The sequence below is a fragment of the Amaranthus tricolor genome, chromosome 5, assembly GCF_026212465.1.
Source record: "Amaranthus tricolor cultivar Red isolate AtriRed21 chromosome 5, ASM2621246v1, whole genome shotgun sequence".
Taxonomy (NCBI): Eukaryota; Viridiplantae; Streptophyta; class Magnoliopsida; order Caryophyllales; family Amaranthaceae; genus Amaranthus; species Amaranthus tricolor.
The window spans coordinates 1,469,343-1,485,120 of NC_080051.1; positions in this window are offsets into that span (position 1 = coordinate 1,469,343).

Here is a 15,778-nt window from a genome sequence, read left to right on the forward strand (position 1 = left end):
GGATCAATGATCAAAGAAGAATGAACGATGAAGGATGAACAAGGATCAATGATCAATGAAGAATCAACGAAGAAGAATGAGCAAGGAGTAATAGTTAATGACGAATGAACGATGAAGAATGAACAAGGATCAATGATCAATGACGAATGAACGATGAAGAATGAACAAGGATCAATGATCAATGAAGAATGAACAAGGATCAATGATCAAAGAAGAATGAACGATGAAGAATGAACAAGGATCAATGATCAATGAAGAATGAACGATGAAGAATGAACAAGGATTAATGGTCAATGACGAATGAACGATGAAGAATAAACAAGGATCAATGAAGAATGAACGATGAAGAATGAACAAGGATTAATGGTCAATGACAAATGAACGATGAAGAATGAACAAGGATTAATGATCAATGACGAATGAACGATGAAGAATGAACAAGGATCAATGATCAATGACGAATGAACGATGAAGAATGAATAAGGATCAATGATCAATGACGAATGAACGATGAAGAATGAACAAGGATCAATGATCAATGACGAATGAACGATGAAGAATGAACAAGGATCAATGATCAATGAAGAATGAACAAGGATCAATGATCAAAGAAGAATGAACGATGAAGAATGAACAAGGATCAATGATCAATGAAGAATGAAAGATGAAGAATGAACAAGGAGTAATGGTCAATGACGAATGAACGATGAAGAATGAACAAGGATCAATGATCAATGACGAATGAACGATGAAGAATGAACAAGGATCAATGATCAATGAAGAATGAACGATGAAGAATGAACAAGGAACAATGATCAATGAAGAATGATCGATGAAGAATGAACAAGGATTAATGGTCAATGACGAATGAACGATGAAGAATGAACAAGGATCAATGCTCAATGAAGAATGAACGATGAAGAATGAACAAGGATCAATGATCAATGAAGAATGAACGATGAAGAATGAACAAGGATTAATGGTCAATGACGAATGAACGATGAAGAATGAACAAGGATCAATGATCAATGAAGAATGAACGATGAAGAATGAACAAGGATTAATGGTCAATGACGAATGAACGATGAAGAATAAACAAGGATCAATGATCAATGACGAATGAACGATGAAGAATGAACAAGGATCAATGATCAATGACGAATGAACGATGAAGAATGAACAAGGATCAATGATCAATGAAGAATGAACGATGAAGAATGAACAAGGATTAATGGTCAATGACGAATGAACGATGAAGAATGAACAAGGATCAATGATCAATGAAGAATGAACGATGAAGAATGAACAAGGATTAATGGTCAATGACGAATGAACGATGAAGAATGAACAAGGATCAATGATCAATGAAGAATGAACGATGAAGAATGAACAAGGATCAATGATCAATGAAGAATGAACGATGAAGAATGAACAAGGATCAATTCTCAATGAAGAATGAACGATGAAGAATGAACAAGGAACAATGATCAATGAAGAATGAACGATGAAGAATGAACAAGGATTAATGGTCAATGACGAATGAACGATGAAGAATGAGCAAGGATCAATGATCAATGACGAATGAACGATGAAGAATAAACAAGGATCAATGATCAATGAAGAATGAACGACGAAGAATGAACAAGGATCAATGATCAATGAAGAATGAACGATGAAGAATGAACAAGGAGTAATGGTCAATGACGAATGAACGATGAAGAATGAACAAGGATCAATGATCAATGAAGAATGAACAAGGATCAATGATCAATGACGAATGAACGATGAAGAATGAACAAGGATCAATGATCAATGAAGAATGAACAAGGATCAATGATCAAAGAAGAATGAACGATGAAGAATGAACAAGGATCAATGATCAATGAAGAATCAACGAAGAAGAATGAGCAAGGAGTAATAGTTAATGACGAATGAACGATGAAGAATGAACAAGGATCAATGATCAATGACGAATGAACGATGAAGAATGAACAAGGATCAATGATCAATGAAGAATGAACAAGGATCAATGATCAAAGAAGAATGAACGATGAAGAATGAACAAGGATCAATGATCAATGAAGAATGAACGATGAAGAATGAACAAGGATTAATGGTCAATGACGAATGAACGATGAAGAATAAACAAGGATCAATGAAGAATGAACGATGAAGAATGAACAAGGATTAATGGTCAATGACAAATGAACGATGAAGAATGAACAAGGATCAATGATCAATGACGAATGAACGATGAAGAATGAACAAGGATCAATGATCAATGACGAATGAACGATGAAGAATGAATAAGGATCAATGATCAATGACGAATGAACGATGAAGAATGAACAAGGATCAATGATCAATGACGAATGAACGATGAAGAATGAACAAGGATCAATGATCAATGAAGAATGAACAAGGATCAATGATCAAAGAAGAATGAACGATGAAGAATGAACAAGGATCAATGATCAATGAAGAATGAAAGATGAAGAATGAACAAGGAGTAATGGTCAATGACGAATGAACGATGAAGAATGAACAAGGATCAATGATCAATGACGAATGAACGATGAAGAATGAACAAGGATCAATGATCAATGAAGAATGAACGATGAAGAATGAACAAGGAACAATGATCAATGAAGAATGATCGATGAAGAATGAACAAGGATTAATGATGAATGACGAATGAACGATGAAGAATGAACAAGGATCAATGCTCAATGAAGAATGAACGATGAAGAATGAACAAGGATCAATGATCAATGAAGAATGAACGATGAAGAATGAACAAGGATTAATGGTCAATGACGAATGAACGATGAAGAATGAACAAGGATCAATGATCAATGAAGAATGAACGATGAAGAATGAACAAGGATTAATGGTCAATGACGAATGAACGATGAAGAATAAACAAGGATCAATGATCAATGACGAATGAACGATGAAGAATGAACAAGGATCAATGATCAATGACGAATGAACGATGAAGAATGAACAAGGATCAATGATCAATGAAGAATGAACGATGAAGAATGAACAAGGATTAATGGTCAATGACGAATGAACGATGAAGAATGAACAAGGATCAATGATCAATGAAGAATGAACGATGAAGAATGAACAAGGATTAATGGTCAATGACGAATGAACGATGAAGAATGAACAAGGATCAATGATCAATGACGAATGAACGATGAAGAATGAACAAGGATCAATGATCAATGAAGAATGAACAAGGATCAATGATCAAAGAAGAATGAACGATGAAGAATGAACAAGGATCAATGATCAATGAAGAATGAAAGATGAAGAATGAACAAGGAGTAATGGTCAATGACGAATGAACGATGAAGAATGAACAAGGATCAATGATCAATGACGAATGAACGATGAAGAATGAACAAGGATCAATGATCAATGAAGAATGAACGATGAAGAATGAACAAGGAACAATGATCAATGAAGAATGATCGATGAAGAATGAACAAGGATTAATGGTCAATGACGAATGAACGATGAAGAATGAACAAGGATCAATGATCAATGAAGAATGAACAAGGATTAATGGTCAATGACGAATGAACGATGAAGAATGAACAAGGATCAATGATCAATGAAGAATGAACGATGAAGAATGAACAAGGATCAATGATCAATGAAGAATGAACGATGAAGAATGAACAAGGATCAATTCTCAATGAAGAATGAACGATGAAGAATGAACAAGGAACAATGATCAATGAAGAATGAACGATGAAGAATGAACAAGGATTAATGGTCAATGACGAATGAACGATGAAGAATGAGCAAGGATCAATGATCAATGACGAATGAACGATGAAGAATAAACAAGGATCAATGATCAATGAAGAATGAACGACGAAGAATGAACAAGGATCAATGATCAATGAAGAATGAACGATGAAGAATGAACAAGGAGTAATGGTCAATGACGAATGAACGTTGAAGAATGAACAAGGATCAATGATCAATGACTAATGAACGATGAAGAATGAACAAGGATCAATGATTAATGAAGAATGAACAAGGATCAATGATCAAATAAGAATGAACGATGAAGAATGAACAAGGATCAATGATCAATGAAGAATGAACGATGAAGAATGAACAAGGAGTAATGGTCAATGACGAATGAATGATGAAGAATGAACAAGGATCAATGATCAATGACGAATGAACGATGAAGAATGAACAAGGATCAATGATCAATGAAGAATGAACAAGGATCAATGATCAAAGAAGAATGAACGATGAAGAATGAACAAGGATCAATGATCAATGAAGAATGAACGATGAAGAATGAACAAGGATTAATGGTCAATGACGAATGAACAATGAAGAATGAACAAGGATCAATGATCATTGACGAATGAACGATGAAAAATGAACAAGGATCAATGATCAATGACGAATGAACGATGAAGAATGAACAAGGATCAATGATCAATGAAGAATGAACAAGGATCAATGATCAAAGAAGAATGAACGATGAAGAATGAACAAGGTTCAATGATCAATGAAGAATGAACGATGAAGAATGAACAAGGATTAATGGTCAATGACGAATGAACGATGAAGAATGAACAAGGATCAATGATCAATAAAGAATGAACGATGAAGAATGAACAAGGATTAATGGTCAATGACGAATGAACGATGAAGAATGAACAAGGATCAATGATCAATGAAGAATGAACGATGAAGAATGAACAAGGATCAATGATAAATGAAGAATGAATGATGAAGAATGAACAAGGATCAATGATCAATGAAGAATGAACGATGAAGAATGAACAAGGAGTAATGGTCAATGACGAATGAACGATGAAGAATGAACAAGGATCAATGATCAATGAAGAATGAACAAGGATCAATGATCAATGACGAATGAACGATGAAGAATGAACAAGGATCAATGATCAATGAAGAATGAACAAGGATCAATGATCAAAGAAGAATGAACGATGAAGAATGAACAAGGATCAATGATCAATGAAGAATCAACGAAGAAGAATGAGCAAGGAGTAATAGTTAATGACGAATGAACGATGAAGAATGAACAAGGATCAATGATCAATGACGAATGAACGATGAAGAATGAACAAGGATCAATGATCAATGAAGAATGAACAAGGATCAATGATCAAAGAAGAATGAACGATGAAGAATGAACAAGGATCAATGATCAATGAAGAATGAACGATGAAGAATGAACAAGGATTAATGGTCAATGACGAATGAACGATGAAGAATAAACAAGGATCAATGAAGAATGAACGATGAAGAATGAACAAGGATTAATGGTCAATGACAAATGAACGATGAAGAATGAACAAGGATCAATGATCAATGACGAATGAACGATGAAGAATGAACAAGGATCAATGATCAATGACGAATGAACGATGAAGAATGAATAAGGATCAATGATCAATGACGAATGAACGATGAAGAATGAACAAGGATCAATGATCAATGACGAATGAACGATGAAGAATGAACAAGGATCAATGATCAATGAAGAATGAACAAGGATCAATGATCAAAGAAGAATGAACGATGAAGAATGAACAAGGATCAATGATCAATGAAGAATGAAAGATGAAGAATGAACAAGGAGTAATGGTCAATGACGAATGAACGATGAAGAATGAACAAGGATCAATGATCAATGACGAATGAACGATGAAGAATGAACAAGGATCAATGATCAATGAAGAATGAACGATGAAGAATGAACAAGGAACAATGATCAATGAAGAATGATCGATGAAGAATGAACAAGGATTAATGGTCAATGACGAATGAACGATGAAGAATGAACAAGGATCAATGATCAATGAAGAATGAACAAGGATTAATGGTCAATGACGAATGAACGATGAAGAATGAACAAGGATCAATGATCAATGAAGAATGAACGATGAAGAATGAACAAGGATCAATGATCAACGAAGAATGAACGATGAAGAATGAACAAGGATCAATTCTCAATGAAGAATGAACGATGAAGAATGAACAAGGAACAATGATCAATGAAGAATGAACGATGAAGAATGAACAAGGATTAATGGTCAATGACGAATGAACGATGAAGAATGAGCAAGGATCAATGATCAATGACGAATGAACGATGAAGAATAAACAAGGATCAATGATCAATGAAGAATGAACGACGAAGAATGAACAAGGATCAATGATCAATGAAGAATGAACGATGAAGAATGAACAAGGAGTAATGGTCAATGACGAATGAACGTTGAAGAATGAACAAGGATCAATGATCAATGACTAATGAACGATGAAGAATGAACAAGGATCAATGATTAATGAAGAATGAACAAGGATCAATGATCAAATAAGAATGAACGATGAAGAATGAACAAGGATCAATGATCAATGAAGAATGAACGATGAAGAATGAACAAGGAGTAATGGTCAATGACGAATGAACGATGAAGAATGAACAAGGATCAATGATCAATGACGAATGAACGATGAAGAATGAACAAGGATCAATGATCAATGAAGAATGAACAAGGATCAATGATCAAAGAAGAATGAACGATGAAGAATGAACAAGGATCAATGATCAATGAAGAATGAACGATGAAGAATGAACAAGGATTAATGGTCAATGACGAATGAACAATGAAGAATGAACAAGGATCAATGATCATTGACGAATGAACGATGAAAAATGAACAAGGATCAATGATCAATGACGAATGAACGATGAAGAATGAACAAGGATCAATGATCAATGAAGAATGAACAAGGATCAATGATCAAAGAAGAATGAACGATGAAGAATGAACAAGGTTCAATGATCAATGAAGAATGAACGATGAAGAATGAACAAGGATTAATGGTCAATGACGAATGAACGATGAAGAATGAACAAGGATCAATGATCAATAAAGAATGAACGATGAAGAATGAACAAGGATTAATGGTCAATGACGAATGAACGATGAAGAATGAACAAGGATCAATGATCAATGAAGAATGAACGATGAAGAATGAACAAGGATCAATGATAAATGAAGAATGAATGATGAAGAATGAACAAGGATCAATGATCAATGAAGAATGAACGATGAAGAATGAACAAGGAGTAATGGTCAATGACGAATGAACGATGAAGAATGAACAAGGATCAATGATCAATGAAGAATGAACAAGGATCAATGATCAATGACGAATGAACGATGAAGAATGAACAAGGATCAATGATCAATGAAGAATGAACAAGGATCAATGATCAAAGAAGAATGAACGATGAAGAATGAACAAGGATCAATGATCAATGAAGAATCAACGAAGAAGAATGAGCAAGGAGTAATAGTTAATGACGAATGAACGATGAAGAATGAACAAGGATCAATGATCAATGACGAATGAACGATGAAGAATGAACAAGGATCAATGATCAATGAAGAATGAACAAGGATCAATGATCAAAGAAGAATGAACGATGAAGAATGAACAAGGATCAATGATCAATGAAGAATGAACGATGAAGAATGAACAAGGATTAATGGTCAATGACGAATGAACGATGAAGAATAAACAAGGATCAATGAAGAATGAACGATGAAGAATGAACAAGGATTAATGGTCAATGACAAATGAACGATGAAGAATGAACAAGGATCAATGATCAATGACGAATGAACGATGAAGAATGAACAAGGATCAATGATCAATGACGAATGAACGATGAAGAATGAATAAGGATCAATGATCAATGACGAATGAACGATGAAGAATGAACAAGGATCAATGATCAATGACGAATGAACGATGAAGAATGAACAAGGATCAATGATCAATGAAGAATGAACAAGGATCAATGATCAAAGAAGAATGAACGATGAAGAATGAACAAGGATCAATGATCAATGAAGAATGAAAGATGAAGAATGAACAAGGAGTAATGGTCAATGACGAATGAACGATGAAGAATGAACAAGGATCAATGATCAATGACGAATGAACGATGAAGAATGAACAAGGATCAATGATCAATGAAGAATGAACGATGAAGAATGAACAAGGAACAATGATCAATGAAGAATGATCGATGAAGAATGAACAAGGATTAATGGTCAATGACGAATGAACGATGAAGAATGAACAAGGATGAATGCTCAATGAAGAATGAACGATGAAGAATGAACAAGGATCAATGATCAATGAAGAATGAACGATGAAGAATGAACAAGGATTAATGGTCAATGACGAATGAACGATGAAGAATGAACAAGGATCAATGATCAATGAAGAATGAACGATGAAGAATGAACAAGGATTAATGGTCAATGACGAATGAACGATGAAGAATAAACAAGGATCAATGATCAATGACGAATGAACGATGAAGAATGAACAAGGATCAATGATCAATGACGAATGAACGATGAAGAATGAACAAGGATCAATGATCAATGAAGAATGAACAAGGATCAATGATCAAAGAAGAATGAACGATGAAGAATGAACAAGGATCAATGATCAATGAAGAATCAACGAAGAAGAATGAACAAGGAGTAATAGTTAATGACGAATGAACGATGAAGAATGAACAAGGATCAATGATCAATGACGAATGAACGATGAAGAATGAAAAAGGATCAGTGATCAATGAAGAATGAACAAGGATCAATGATCAAAGAAGAATGAACGATGAAGAATGAACAAGGATCAATGATCAATGAAGAATGAACGATGAAGAATGAACAAGGATTAATGGTCAATGACGAATGAACGATGAAGAATAAACAAGGATCAATGAAGAATGAACGATGAAGAATGAACAAGGATTAATGGTCAATGACAAATGAACGATGAAGAATGAACAAGGATCAATGATCAATGACGAATGAACGATGAAGAATGAACAAGGATCAATGATCAATGACGAATGAACGATGAAGAATGAACAAGGATCAATGATCAATGACGAATGAACGATGAAGAATGAACAAGGATCAATGATCAATGACGAATGAACGATGAAGAATGAACAAGGATCAATGATCAATGAAGAATGAACAAGGATCAATGATCAAAGAAGAACGAACGATGAAGAATGAACAAGGATCAATGATCAATGAAGAATGAAAGATGAAGAATGAACAAGGAGTAATGGTCAATGACGAATGAACGATGAAGAATGAACAAGGATCAATGATCAATGACGAATGAACGATGAAGAATGAACAAGGATCAATGATCAATGAAGAATGAACGATGAAGAATGAACAAGGATCAATGATCAATGAAGAATGAACGATGAAGAATGAACAAGGAACAATGATCAATGAAGAATGATCGATGAAGAATGAACAAGGATTAATGGTCAATGACGAATGAACGATGAAGAATGAACAAGGATCAATGCTCAATGAAGAATGAACGATGAAGAATGAACAAGGATCAATTTTCAATGAAGAATGAACGATGAAGAATGAACAAGGATTAATGGTCAATGACGAATGAACGATGAAGAATGAACAAGGATCAATGATCAATGAAGAATGAACGATGAAGAATGAACAAGGATTAATGGTCAATGACGAATGAACGATGATGAATAAACAAGGATCAATGATCAATGACGAATGAACGATGAAGAATGAACAAGGATCAATGATCAATGACGAATGAACGATGAAGAATGAACAAGGATCAATGATCAATGAAGAATGAACGAGGATTAATGATCAAAGAAGAATGAACGATGAAGAATGAACAAGGATCAATGATCAATGAAGAATGAACGAAGAAGAATGAACAAGGAGTAAAAGTCAATGATGAATGAACGATGAAGAATGAACAAGGATCAATGATCAATGACGAATGAACGATGAAGAATGAACAAGGATCAATGATCAATGAAGAATGAACAAGGATCAATGATCAAAGAAGAATGAACGATGAAGAATGAACAAGGATCAATGATCAATGAAGAATGAACGATGAAGAATGAACAAGGATTAATGGTCAATGACGAATGAACGATGAAGAATGAACAAGGATCAATGAAGAATGAACGATGAAGAATGAACAAGGATTAATGGTCAATGACAAATGAACGATGCAGAATGAACAAGGATCAATGATCAATGACGAATGAACGATGAAGAATGAACAAGGATCAATGATCAATGACGAATGAACGATGAAGAATGAACAAGGATCAATGATCAATGACGAATGAACGATGAAGAATGAACAAGGATCAATGATCAATGACGAATGAACGATGAAGAATGAACAAATATCAATGATCAATGAAGAATGAACAAGGATCAATGATCAAAGAAGAATGAACGATGAAGAATGAACAAGGATCAATAATCAATGAAGAATGAACGATGAAGAATGAACAAGGATCAATGATCAATGAAGAATGAACGATGAAGAATGAACAAGGATCAATTCTCAATGAAGAATGAACGATGAAGAATGAACAAGGATCAATTCTCAATGAAGAATGAACGATGAAGAATGAACAAGGATCAATGATCAATGAAGAATGAACGACGAAGAATGAACAAGGATTAATGGTCAATGACGAATGAACGATGAAGAATGAACAAGGATCAATGATCAATGACGAATGAACGATGAAGAATGAACAAGGATCAATGATAAATGAAGAATGAACGATGAAGAATGAACAAGGAGTAATGGTCAATGACGAATGAACGATGAAGAATGAACAAGGATCAATGATCAATGACTAATGAACGATGAAGAATGAACAAGGATCAATGAATAATGAAGAATGAACAAGGATCAATGATCAAAGAAGAATGAACGATGAAGAATGAACAAGGATCAATGATCAATGAAGAATGAACGATGAAGAATGAACAAGGATTAATGGTCAATGACGAATGAACGATGAAGAATGAACAAGGATCAATGATCAATGACGAATGAACGATGAAGAATGAACAAGGATCAATGATCAATGACGAATGAACTATGAAGAATTAACAAGGATCAATGATCAATGAAGAATGAACAAGGATCAATGATCAAAGAAGAATGAACAAGGTTCAATGATCAATGAAGAATGAACGATGAAGAATGAACAAGGATCAATGATCAATGAAGAATGAACGAAGAAGAATGAACAAGGAGTAATAGTCAATGACGAATGAACGATGAAGAATGAACAAGGATCAATGATCAATGACGAATGAACGATGAAGAATGAACAAGGATCAATGATCAATGAAGAATGAACAAGGATCAATGATCAAAGAAGAATGAACGATGAAGAATGAACAAGGATCAATGATCAATGAAGAATGAACGATGAAGAATGAACAAGGATTAATGGTCAATGACGAATGAACGATGAAGAATGAACAAGGATCAATGAAGAATGAACGATGAAGAATGAACAAGGATTAATGGTCAATGACAAATGAACGATGAAGAATGAACAAGGATCAATGATCAATGACGAATGAACGATGAAGAATGAACAAGGATCAATGATCAATGACGAATGAACGATGAAGAATGAACAAGGATCAATGATCAATGACGAATGAACGATGAAGAATGAACAAGGATCAATGATCAATGACGAATGAACGATGAAGAATGAACAAGGATCAATGATCAATGAAGAAGGAACAAGGATCAATGATCAAAGAAGAATGAACGATGAAGAATGAACAAGGATCAATAATCAATGAAGAATGAACGATGAAGAATGAACAAGGATCAATGATCAATGAAGAATGAACGATGAAGAATGAACAAGGATCAATTCTCAATGAAGAATGAACGATGAAGAATGAACAAGGATCAATGATCAATGAAGAATGAACGACGAAGAATGAACAAGAATTAATGGTCAATGACGAATGAACGATGAAGAATGAACAAGGATCAATGATCAATGACGAATGAACGATGAAGAATGAACAAGGATCAATGATAAATGAAGAATGAACGATGAAGAATGAACAAGGAGTAATGGTCAATGACGAATGAACGATGAAGAATGAACAAGGATCAATGATCAATGACTAATGAATGATGAAGAATGAACAAGGATCAATGATTAATGAAGAATGAACAAGGATCAATGATCAAAGAAGAATGAACGATGAAGAATGAACAAGGATCAATGATCAATGAAGAATGAAAGATGAAGAATGAACAAGAAGTAATGGTCAATGACGAATGAACGATGAAAAATGAACAAGGATCAATGAAGAATGAACGATGAAGAATGAACAAGGATTAATGGTCAATGACAAATGAACGATGAAGAATGAACAAGGATTAATGATCAATGACGAATGAACGATGAAGAATGAACAAGGATCAATGGTCAATGAAGAATGAACGATGAAGAATGAACAAGGATTAATGATCATTCTTCATCGTTCATTTGTCATTGATCATTGATCCTTGTTCATTCTTCATCGTTCATTCATCATTGACCATTACTCCTTGTTCATTCTTCATCGTTCATTCTTCATTGATCATTGATCCTTGTTCATTCTTCATCGTTCATTCGTCATTGATCATTGATCCTTGTTCATTCTTCATTGTTCATTCGTCATTGACCATTAATCCTTGTTAATTCTTCGTCGTTCATTCTTCATTGATCATTGATCCTTGTTCATTCTTCATCGTTCATTCTTCATTGATCATTGATCCTTGTTCATTCTTCATCGTTCATTCGTCATTGACCATTAATCCTTGTTCATTCTTCATCGTTCATTCTTCATTGATCATTGATCCTTGTTCATTCTTCATCGTTCATTCGTCATTGACCATTAATCCTTGTTCATTCTTCATCGTTCATTCTTCATTGATCATTGATCCTTGTTCATTCTTCATCGTTCATTCTTCTTTGATCATTGATCCTTGTTCATTCTTCATTGATCATTGATCCTTGTTCATTCTTCATCGTTCATTCGTCATTGATCATTGATCCTTGTTCATTCTTCATTGATCATTGATCCTTGTTCATTCTTCATCGTTCATTCTTCACTGATCATTGATCCTTGTTCATTCTTCATCGTTCATTCGTCATTGATCATTGATCCTTGTTCATTCTTCATCGTTCATTCGTCATTGATCATTGATCCTTGTTCATTCTTCATCGTTCATTCGTCATTGACCATTAATCCTTGTTCATTCTTCATCGTTCATTCTTCATTGATCATTGATCCTTGTTCATTCTTCATCGTTCATTAGTCATTGACCATTAATCCTTGTTCATTCTTCATCGTTCATTCTTCATTGATCATTGATCCTTGTTCATTCTTCATCGTTCATTCGTCATTGACCATTAATCCTTGTTCATTCTTCATTGTTCATTCTTCATTGATCATTGTTCCTTGTTCATTCTTCATCGTTCATTCTTCATTTAGAATTGTTCCTTGTTCATTCTTCATCGTTCATTCTTCATTGATCATTGATCCTTGTTCATTCTTCGTCGTTCATTCTTCATTGATCATTGATCCTTGTTCATTCTTCATCGTTCATTCTTCTTTGATCATTGATCCTTGTTCATTCTTCATTGATCATTGATCCTTGTTAATTCTTCATCGTTCATTCGTCATTGATCATTGATCCTTGTTCATTCTTCATCGTTCATTCGTCATTGATCATTGATCCTTGTTCATTTTTCATCGTTCATTCGTCATTGACCATTACTCCTTGTTCATTCTTCATCGTTCATTCTTCATTGATCATTGATCCTTGTTCATTCTTCATCGTTCATTCGTCATTGATCATTGATCCTTGTTCATTGTTCATTGTTCATTCGTCATTGACCATTAATCCTTGTTCATTCTTCGTTGTTCATTCTTCATTGATCATTGATCCTTGTTCATTCTTCATCGTTCATTCTTCATTGATCATTGATCCTTGTTCATTCTTCATCGTTCATTCGTCATTGACCATTAATCCTTGTTCATTCTTCATCGTTCATTCTTCATTGATCATTGATCCTTGTTTATTATTCATCGTTCATTCGTCATTGACCATTAATCCTTGTTCATTCTTCATCGTTCATTCTTCATTGATCATTGATCCTTGTTCATTCTTCATCGTTCATTCTTCTTTGATCATTGATCCTTGTTCATTCTTCATTGATCATTGATCCTTGTTCATTCTTCATCGTTCATTCGTCATTGATCATTGATCCTTGTTCATTCTTCATCGTTCATTCTTCATTTAGAATTGATCCTTGTTCATTCTTCATCGTTCATTCTTCATTGATCATTGATCCTTGTTCATTCTTCGTCGTTCATTCTTCATTGATCATTGATCCTTGTTCATTCTTCATCGTTCATTCTTCTTTGATCATTGATCCTTGTTCATTCTTCATTGATCATTGATCCTTTTTAATTCTTCATCGTTCATTCGTCATTGATCATTGATCCTTGTTCATTCTTCATCGTTCATTCGTCATTGATCATTGATCCTTGTTCATTCTTCATCGTTCATTCGTCATTGATCATTGATCCTTGTTCATTCTTCATCGTTCATTCGTCATTGACCATTACTCCTTGTTCATTCTTCATCGTTCATTCTTCATTGATCATTGATCCTTGTTCATTCTTCATCGTTCATTCGTCATTGATCATTGATCCTTGTTCATTCTTCATTGTTCATTCGTCATTGACCATTAATCCTTGTTCATTCTTCGTCGTTCATTCTTCATTGATCATTGATCCTTGTTCATTCTTCATCGTTCATTCTTCATTGATCATTGATCCTTGTTCATTCTTCATCGTTCATTCGTCATTGACCATTAATCCTTGTTCATTCTTCATCGTTCATTCTTCATTGATCATTGATCCTTGTTCATTCTTCATCGTTCATTCGTCATTGACCATTAATCCTTGTTCATTCTTCATCGTTCATTCTTCATTGATCATTGATCCTTGTTCATTCTTCATCGTTCATTCTTCTTTGATCATTGATCCTTGTTCATTCTTCATTGATCATTGATCCTTGTTCATTCTTCATCGTTCATTCGTCATTGATCATTGATCCTTGTTCATTCTTCATTGATCATTGATCCTTGTTCATTCTTCATCGTTCATTCTTCACTGATCATTGATCCTTGTTCATTCTTCATCGTTCATTCGTCATTGATCATTGATCCTTGTTCATTCTTCATCGTTCATTCGTCATTGATCATTGATCCTTGTTCATTCTTCATCGTTCATTCGTCATTGACCATTAATCCTTGTTCATTCTTCATCGTTCATTCTTCATTGATCATTGATCCTTGTTCATTCTTCATCGTTCATTCGTCATTGACCATTAATCCTTGTTCATTCTTCATCGTTCATTCTTCATTGATCATTGATCCTTGTTCATTCTTCATCGTTCATTCGTCATTGACCATTAATCCTTGTTCATTCTTCATTGTTCATTCTTCATTGATCATTGTTCCTTGTTCATTCTTCATCGTTCATTCTTCATTTAGAATTGTTCCTTGTTCATTCTTCATCGTTCATTCTTCATTGATCATTGATCCTTGTTCATTCTTCGTCGTTCATTCTTCATTGATCATTGATCCTTGTTCATTCTTCATCGTTCATTCTTCTTTGATCATTGATCCTTGTTCATTCTTCATTGATCATTGATCCTTGTTAATTCTTCATCGTTCATTCGTCATTGATCATTGTTCCTTGTTCATTCTTCATCGTTCATTCTTCATAGATCATTGATCCTTGTTCAT